The following is a 10182-nucleotide window of genomic DNA, read 5'->3' as shown; positions in this document are numbered from 1 at the left end:
GACAAAGACAGGCAAAGGCGATAGGTTGGGGAGAGACCGTAGGGTAGGTCCGAGCCTTTTTTCGGACTGGCCGGCACCACCGCACTCCCTCAACAACTTCATGAGATCAGACCGAGGCCGGCCAGCTTCATGTGCCGACCTGTCGCACCTTTCCTGGTCTGCATTTGCCATGCCATGCTTTGCCTACCTTTGCCTTGCCTCCATACCGCCCATGCCTTTGTTTGCATTGTCATTCACCTTCACCATGTGCTCCAGGACCACCTCTGGAAGTGTTTTGCAAGGGTGCGGCCGTGGGCCAATGAGGTACGGACAGCGAGATGATTCTCGCAAAGGCCCCGCCCCGTGTGGGAGGAGATATAGCCGCCGAGCAGTGCCAGAGGAGTGGTGGAAAAACGGGAGTAGTGTCGACGGAAGGTCGTTGTCGTTGTCGTTGTCGTTGTCGTTGTCGTTGTCGTTGTCGTTGTCGCTGGCGCGAGGAGTTCTGTGGAGCAAGACGATTCACCACCCGAGCTCCGCCACGAACCACGAGTCCCCCAGGTACGAATGGGACCAGGCCGACGACCATTGACAGGTGCCGCAGCATGGAGTACCCCCTTTCTCCAACGGCCAGGTACCCAACCAAACTCTGACCCCCAGCTCGTCTCTCTCATCGGCTGAATGGTCCAATAAAGGACTCTGGTGTTTTCTTTTCTTTTTGTGTGTGTGTGTGTGTGTCTGCGTGTGGGCCTGTCTTTTAAGTAGAACTGAATCAGTGTTTTTCCACCATTGTAAATATTCTTTGTATATTTGCATTGTCTCACTTCTCTTGTCTTTTTTTCTGTAAATACATTATTACAAATGTTCCCAGCTCGTTTCCGTCCTTTCTTTATTTGGTCCAGCATGGTCCGGGTCTGAGTTCAGACGGTGTTTCATCCCCGGTAACCGGTACATCGGAGCCGGAACGTTCTGGGCAGGCTCGCTCGACTGCATCAAAATTTTTGTTAAAAAATATATTCATTTGTTCTAATTCGATATTCTAATGCCATTTGTTTTTAATAATACTTCAAAAGATGCATATCTGTATATATTAATTATTGGCAATTTAAATAAATGTATAAAAGTAGTATTTTTTCCTGACTACTTTTCGGTATTATACGAGGGTGGACTATATATTTTTATACTCGGGTGGATTTTGACCTACATGACCTACTTCTAAGATCAATATTCTGACCTAAAAATAGTACCAAACGGTTTGTCTCTTTCATACCTTTCTTTTGATATATTACATGACTATATTTGGATGACTGAAATTTGAATTTTTTTTGTGGAACAAAATGACCTTGAAATGACCTTTAAGGTCAAAAAATTTTGTGGCATCTACCCCAGTATTTCTGTCTGACCTATGACCGATTGATTTAGCATGGGTACTGGCTATTAACATTCCATGCAGGTAAAAGTCACAATTTTGGTCCTTGACTGGTCTACTAAAAGGGGTGCGTTGCCGGCCTGGCTGAAACCGCCAGGCTTGCCGGCCTGGCTGAAACCCCGCCCAGAAAGGGCAGACCCCATGAAGGCCCTGTCAAATCGGATTCGCATGGTGAGATGCGAATCCATTCACTTCTGAACTTCCTAGGTGAAAATGGACTGCATTTTCGAACTCAGTGGGGTCAATTTACTCCAAGAAATGTTTAGACGGACAACAAATTAATTATAGATTAGAAAATATCGAAATGAGTAGGATTAGTTACTTAACTCCAGTAATGATAAATCTTGTTTTAGGTCATATTTTCGAAATGGTAGTGAATTTAATGTCGGTGCAGTCATTTATTAGAGTAAATCGACCCCATATAGTTCGAAAATGCACTCCGTTTCCACCTCGGACATCCAGAAGTACCCGTAATCGAACCTGACCATACCTTAATTTAACCAACTCATGAAACTAAAAGTCGTCAGATGGAGCGACCTCTAAATCACCTCCGATCAAGCTAAAAAAAAATTTATGCACGTTATTGGATCATATTAGAATAATGTTAAGCTTGTGGAGCAACATTGTATTTTTTCGACTTTTTTGGACCACCCGAATATACATAGAATGACAAGCCGGTAGGCGACATGGGTGGTCGCGACATAATTGCATACTAGTCATACAGTTTTTGACGGATCGGGCTGAAATTTTTTGACAAAGAGGTTGATTATAGTGCGCATAAAAGCCAAGAAGCCCATTTTTGATTTTCGAAAAAATAATTTTTTTATGATTTTTTTTCAAACATTTCAAAGTCCCATTGCTAGGCAATGGTGGCGTCCATAGCAACGGTGCTCAAAAGCATAGAACTACATCCTGGTATGAACCTACCTGTCAACTTTCAGCAAAATCGGTTGACTCCTCTGGCCTCCAGAGCTGTCCATTTCATACATACAAACAAACAAACAAACAAACAAAATGACACCCGATGACAATGGGAAATAGACACCCGATTTTTGAAGGACTACCATTTGAAAAATAAAACCTAAATCAAAAATCGGCTCGAGTAAAATTTTCTAAATATCTCGAAGTGTTTAATTCCGAAGTCTCGTTTCTCCACATTCAAAACTGTCAGACAAGTATTGAAAATACTGTACGCGGTTTTTCGGCCGCTGCATAGCAACGGGTGGTTGCTTAGCAACGAAACTCAAACGCGCACATTCCCAGACCATATGGCACCTGTTCGACAAGTTTCATCGAAATCGGTTTGCTGGTTTGTGCTGTGGAGCCTCGCGTTGCAGACACACACACACACACACACACACACACACACACACACACACACACACACACACACACACACACAGACGGAAAACCTGACAATAAGGGTACTCTAGCGACCTCCCAATATATATACACATATACATATGCAGTCATGCGCCATTTAACGACGGGGTTATGTTCTGAGAAATGCGTGTTTAAGCGATGTCGTGATTGTGAGAACATCATGGAGTGTACTTACACAAACCTAGATGGTCTCGCCTGCTCCACACCTTGGCTATATGGTATAGCCTATTGCTCCAAGGCCAAGGCTACAAACCTGTACAGCAAGTTACCGTATTGAATACTGTAGGCAATTACAACCATAATAAGTATTTGTGTATCAAAACATTGAGAAGGTACAGTAAAAATATGGTATAAAAGATTTTTTAAAATGGTACACCTATATAGGGCACTTACCATGAATGGAGCTTGCAGGACTGGAAGTTGCTCGGGGTGAGTGAGTGGTGAGTTAGTGAGTGGTGGGTGAGTGAGTGAATGGTGAGTGAGTGAGGTGATGAGTGAGTGGGTGAGTGAATGTGAAGGCCTAGGACATCACTGTACACAACTATAGATTTATGAACATTGTACACTTCGGCGACACTAAATTTAGAAAAAAAAAACTATTTTTCTTTCTTCTTGTAATAAACCGAACCCGAAAACACAAACACATTCCACAGCTGAACAAATATATTTATTTTTATTTTTTAAACTTTTTAAACGTTTTTGTTAAAAACTAAGACACAAACACAGACATTAGCCTCGGCCGATACAGGGTCAGGATCACGGACTTCTTATAATAACCTGGACCAGCAACGGCCTCTGTCGACTGAAGTCAGAGGTCGACTGAAGTCGCCATGTTGCGTTGCCAATCCGAATTCACAGATTGAATATATTAATCTGTGCCGAATTTCTCGCTGGAAACAACATTTTTGTCCAGCTTAATAAGAACAGGATTTTCATTTCACTAACAACAGTCTCCACCACCCATTATCACTACCAAGCTAATATAAGCTCTGCAGCACGAATCAATAAGGTGAGTGAGTACGAGGTGTCACAATTATCATGAATGATTACAATAATATCATATGTCATATGATCTGATGATAATTAATCAATGTGTATAGCTTACCCCCTATGGCCTATAATATTTGTATTATTATAGGCCATAAGGCGGTAGCTTTCAGCTACCCCCTATAATAACAGGCCTTATGGCCTATAATTAATAATATATTGACCAATCATCAAAACATTGAACAGACATCGGACAACCTTAATAAATATGATCTATAATCTACAGACTAACCTATGGCCTCCTATTAATATGTGTATATTATAGAGCAGCGTTTCTCAACCGGGGGCCCATGGCCCCCCAATGGGGCCATCGGCCTTCGACCGGGGGGCCATGAGCAGACGCCGAAAAACTGTGATTCAGAATGCAGAAGCTTGTAATGTACAATTAAGGTGACGAGTCTCCGGTCATAGTGTCAAAGTAAAAAGGGTAGATGAGTTTAACCACGATTTTAAAAGGAGAAGGCGGAGCTCACAGAGCATTCATAGTAAACCAATGTTCACGAAAACGTTAGAATTTTGTTTTTTTTTCAATTTTTTTCTCAGATGTCGAAGGTTCGAAAAAGGAATGACAGCTATGTCAAGTTTGGATTCACGAATGTCAGTCGAGATGGCGTGGACTGCGCGCAACTTCGCTCGCTACGAGAGAAAGGGAAAGATGAAGGAAGAGTTCTTGTTCTGCAATACCCTACCAACCACAACGACAGCGGCAGATATCAAAACTATTGTGGACTCTTTTTTTTGAAGCTAATGGACTCAGTTGGCAGAATTTCAAGCACATTTGTACTGATGGTGCCCCAGCGATGGTCGGCGTCAGAGGAGGGTTCGTCATGCTTGTGAAGAACGAATGGCCCCATGTGACGTCCTCCCACTGTTGCCTCCACCGATACGCTCTTGCGTCAAAGACTCTTCCGCCTCGTTTGCTGGAAGTCATGGACGTCGCGGTCAAAGTGATCAACTTCATTCGTACTAAGGCCAAAAATCATCGGCTCTTCCAACTCCTGGCCGACGAAATGGGAGCGGAACATGTTGGACTTCTGTTCCACACCAAAGTCCGTTGGCTATCGAGGGGGAAATGCCTCTCTCGGCTGTATGAACTCCGGGTTGAGGTGGAAATCTTCCTGCGAGACAACGAAAACAACCTCCATGTCCACTTCGACAATGAAGAGTTCGTCATGATGCTCGCCTTCCTGGCCGATTATATTCGGCCGACTCAACGAAATGAAGCAGTCCTTGCAAGGCCGTGATGTGACAGTCAGTGACGTTCAAGACAAGCCTGCCAGACTGTCTGCTAGAATGGAAGTCTGGCAGGCACGAATCAAGGCCGGGTCCACTGCCTCGTTTCCTTTCTTGGACGAGCACCTGCAGACGCAGAGGATTGAGCTTCCCGTCGGCATCAAAGATTGCATCACTAGACATCTCGACAATCTCTCCGCTGAGTTCAAATTGTATTTCGACGATGCACCGTTGGATGTTCCGTGGCACAAAGACCCGTTTAACGCCAAGATTGAACCTACTGAAGTCGAAGCAGAGGAGCTGGCAGAGTTGAAGGTTTCAAAAGCAATGAAGCTGGTCTTCAGTAACAAAGAAGACCACTCCACCTTCTGGTTGTCTGTTCAGGATGCGTATCCACTACTCAGCAAGAATGCATCCGTAATGCTCATTCAATTCGCCACAACATATCTTTGCGAATCTGGATTTTCTGACCTTGCAACCATCAAAACGAAGTCCAGAAACCGTCTTGATGTTGGGAACGATATTCGCCTTGCTGTGTCCAAGACGGAGCCGGACATAAGAGGCCTCGTCAGACAAGCCCAACAGCAAGTGTCTCATTTGTTGTATTGCTTATAAAAATGTTTACTTTGATTTATCTTTTAAGACTGAGTAAATAAATTTCATAAAACGAAATCTGCATCTTTTATTGAAGGGCAGGGGATCATGAATGTTAAGCGACTCGGTAGGGGGGCCATTGGCCATCAAAGGTTGAGAAACGCTGTTATAGAGGGTAGCTTTCTGTAGTAGGTCGAAGCATATTGAACCAGTACCAGTCTCATTAATGTTTTCATGATTGATCAATATATTATAGGCCATTGTGGGTAGCTTAAAGCTACCCTGTATGGCCTATAATATATTGATCAATCATGAAAACATTGAACAGACATTGGACAACCTTAATAAACATGATCTATAATCTACACACTAATGAGACTGGTTTAATATGCATTGACCTATAGAAGATGACGATCAACTATTATAATCGCAGTAGGTTGAAACCTAGGAGAAACACTTCAATGCAAATGGTGAGTAAACTATTGATGTGCAAATAGGATCAGTTTGCTGAATTTTTTTCCTGATGGGTTTATCTTTCAATCCAGTGTTCATGGTTCGAACAACATTGTGGAGACGAATCTTTGTGTAGCACTCACAGATGTGCTGTATGAGAGAAAATACATGATTACAGTCTGCCTCCGTCTCAAACATGTGATCAATAAGTGAGTCAAATGCACTCGATCCTACTTCTGCCAACACTGATGCAGAGATTGCATATTTCAGGTAACTATCCCGAGGAATCTTGCCATTTGTCACTGCTCGCATTCTCTTAACACATTTCTCAGTGGCTTCACAAACTTGAACAACGCTTGATGATGGAACGGTAAGGCCACCCCTTGTTTTAACAGCAATCAGCCTATAGGCAGGTAAATTGACATTATCATTCTGTGTGAGAGCCAGCAAGCAATCTTGATATTTGAGTGTCCGCATAACCATCCTAACCACATATCCTGCAATATAGGTTACAACTGACTCCAGGAACACAGAAAGTTTGTTAAATGGTGGAATATCGGCATAATCGTGGTGACTCGTCAGTGGCTGGCGGAGCTGCTAATCGTAGCGTCTGGCTATGAGCATATCCTGCGTCTTATCTGGGACAGCCCTCTTAGTGATATTTTTGAATGGCGCAGCTGTGAGGATGCGTGTTGTGTCCTGGGCTGAACAGTTCCCCTTGTTGGCTTTGATATCATGCCACATCAGAAGACGCTTGTACGCTGCGATAAACTGTCTGGCTGTTGGATTGTTATTGCCACCACATGCTACACGGATGGCTCCAAAGAACAACTCAATGTGGTCCTGGCTGAGCTTATATGTAAGCAAATACTTTAAAGATGAATTTTGTGGCTGGACGTATGTCAGAAAGAGGTTTTTAACGCTTACGATACAAGTCAGCATCCCAATAAATGCCGTTTATCCCAATAAATGGCAAAAAAGCTGCCTCACGAGCAGAATGCATCGGTGCCTCGTAGTTGTGTGCCAAAGGGTTCCTGGAGTACAACAGATCGAACAGATTCAACAGATGGAGTTCAACAGATGTGGGGGGGAGATCCAGTGTGCGGATGAAGATGCAAGTTCCCTCACTCCCTTGAAATTCAGGTAGTTTCAACTCTTCGCGGCAGAACTCAATTGCATCCGCGACACTTGAACTCAGCGTTTGAGCAGCCGTATTAACTTTCATTATATTTGTCTTCCATTCGATATGTTTCCGACTAAGTTTGTTTGCCAACCGTAGTCCTTCCTGTTTCTGCAGTTCATACAAGTTTTCTATATATTTCCAGGAGATGACCCTCTGAGAACTGTCTCTCATCGTCTTCAGTGTGCCGAGGCAATTCCTTGCAAGCTTTAACATATGACATGCGTTGAGGAATGCCCAAACGAGCTTGTGAGGATCTGCTGGGTGAGGGAACGACGAATTCATATTATCCGGGTTGATACTTGCGCCCAACTCTTTCAACATTGTCAAATGCGCTGAAGGCCCGTCACAGGTAAGCGAGATGACATTAACTCCAATTTCGTGTAGCTTTAGTAAACACTGAGACACAAGATTGGCCTGTTGTTTACCAGTCAAACCATTGATGAAGAAGTGGGCGACTGGAACTTTCCAATGATCATTCACCGCGACCAACATAATTACTAAAGCATTTTTAGCAAGTGGCACCGTATCATCCAGATTACCTGCTCCAATGTCCACATATCCAAGCACCTTGTCACCAGACATCTCTACTGGTTCCATCAGTGACATTTCGTCCAACATTAGGGCACATAGCGTACTCCTATCCTCTTTAAATCTCGCTTCCAATGCGTCAAATACTACGTGGTTGAATCCCGGTGATCCGTGTATGGCACTGTACCAGGTTCGGATCGTTGAAGGACTAGGTAGAGCGAGATCGAATACCTGGCGTACATAGTCGTAGGCCTTCGCAGAATAGAAATTTAGCGTGAGGGCGAATGACTTGATCACAGCATCGTATTCTTGCCTGGATTTCTTTCCGCTCGCCTGATTCTTTAATATTCGACTCATAACCGCCAGTGGTACCCCAGAAAATGTCGAATTCAGTATCTCGACACAATTTTCCGAAACCATCCCTTTGTTTTTTAGTTTTTAACGACAGAGCTTAATTTCTCTACCTTTTTCTTCAATCTTCGCGTTTTCTGCTGCGTAACCTTCAATTTTTTCCTCAGGTTCTCAATGGTCTCGGTTGCCGTACCCAGCTTCCGTTTCATTTTACTGGGACTCGGATCGGCGCAATACGTGTGGTCTGCTGAAGTCGACGGCCTTGATGGTGAATCTGACGCAGCTGTGAATTTTGGCTCTGGGGCCAGGTGTCTGTCAACCGGTGGTTTCCGATGTATCGGTTTTTGTGTCGAAAATAACATAATTAATATCGGATCGAAATTTCGAATTAACTGGTGAACAGAAAACTGATAATTCACGGAAATTTTAGTGGTAAATTCAACACAGTGTGAACCGCTTGATAGAATCACAATTGTAGAACTCTGATTCAGGATTCCATTTATTTTAATTGCATATACAGGATGTCCATGAAATTTGAAAATTTGCACTAAATTTGATTTCCACGGGAATTTATTCATTTTATAAACATTTTGAATGTGGATGAATTTATAAAATTAATGTGTTAGAATTAATTTTTTGGGCATGAATACAAAACGACCTGCATCGTCTGACACAGTCAGAATCGTACAGAAATTCATAGAAAAATCCTGCAGCAAAGGAGGTCGTTTTTCCGGGTATTCGCACCCAAAATCAATTCTAAAACTTTTATAGATTCAAAACAATTTAATGTGTCAAATAAATATTTGTATCAAATAAAAATATATAATATTTGTATCAAATAAAAATATATAATATTTGTATCAAATAAATATGTATTTTTTTAGTGGAGACCATTGTTATAAATCGTGTATACTAACCTTCTGGAGATGAGGTGGAAATTAGAAGACGCTTGGTATGACGCTTTATTTAAGACGTTTCGTCTGGCCCGTACTGTCAAAGTCAGAGTTCAGGAAGTGTTCACTTCAAAGTAATGTCACACCGGGCGTTGGTGTAAAGTGTTCCCTTCTCTGCGCCTGGCACCATTGTCTGCACAACTTTTCATCCTTAGGGAATCTGGAGAAAAAAGATCCGAATGACGTTTTCGATTCTTGGCATTTGAAGGGATGGAAGGATGGGTACTACAATTGGTGTCAGTGGAGGTAGATTTCTGATATCAAGATAGATACGACCCCCTAACCCTAAGGGGCGAAGGAAGCAAAATGATTTTGGGGGTAACATCGGGTTAGGTGGACCGCGGAGCCAGGACCCTCGGAATAGGGAGGGCCTGTGCCCCCACATGAACAAATATTGTGAGCTACCCACCCAACTATTTACGCAGCCACGGCGGTCGATGGGGGGGGGGGGATGAATCTCCGGAAAAAAAATTGAATTCTCGATGCCTGGAAAACTCATTTCCGGCGTATTCTTGGATAATATCGTTTTTTTTACATTTTCTTTCAAATGATCGACTGTACTTTGCCATCATTTAGGCTGTTATACTGGCGTTTAGCGTTTAAATTGTAACTTCTTATAACAATACTCTAAAAATAGATTGACGATTGAAAGAGAAAAAAAAGCATCAATAATCGCATTCTTTCCGATGAAAGGTGCATGCGGAGCTCTTTCCAGACTTATTATTGCATCCGAACACCCGCACTGTGGCATTTTTACGTTTACCGGTTCAAAATACTGGCAAAATAGTTAAAACTCTTAATGCATGTACAGGTTTTTTGAATTGCGCGCAACATGACCGCTCAGCCATTTCTGGTGACTTCAGTTCTCACTGCTGCGAGTAGATGGCATTGCTGGTCCAGGTTATTATAAGAAATCCGTGGTCAGGATTATTAATAGCGAACGCAGTGAGGTTCATACTTAACGTGTGCATGTGAGAGAATAGGAATAGGAATAGGAATAGGAAACAACAACAACACAATACCCCTGGCTATTTGGAATCTATGTCATTGGA

General features: G+C 42.8%; 1 long non-coding RNA gene across 1 annotated transcript in view; it reads left to right on the top strand.

Annotated features, from left to right (window-relative positions):
* Positions 1-459: 459 nt before the first annotated feature.
* LOC147035668 (uncharacterized) overlaps positions 460-10182 on the top strand; it is a 113387-nt gene continuing 103664 nt past the window's right edge. Inside the window, exon 1 of the long non-coding RNA XR_015049336.1 lies at positions 460-610. This is a non-coding gene — a long non-coding RNA (uncharacterized LOC147035668). The remainder of the gene's footprint in view (positions 611-10182) is intronic.

This window comes from Eptatretus burgeri, chromosome 1, assembly GCF_056783735.1.
Source record: "Eptatretus burgeri isolate ZD-2024b chromosome 1, Ebu_testis_v1, whole genome shotgun sequence".
NCBI lineage: Eukaryota > Metazoa > Chordata > Myxini > Myxiniformes > Myxinidae > Eptatretus > Eptatretus burgeri.
The sequence above is the reverse complement of the archived record's forward strand: the minus strand, read 5'-3'. Positions and strand labels throughout refer to the sequence as shown.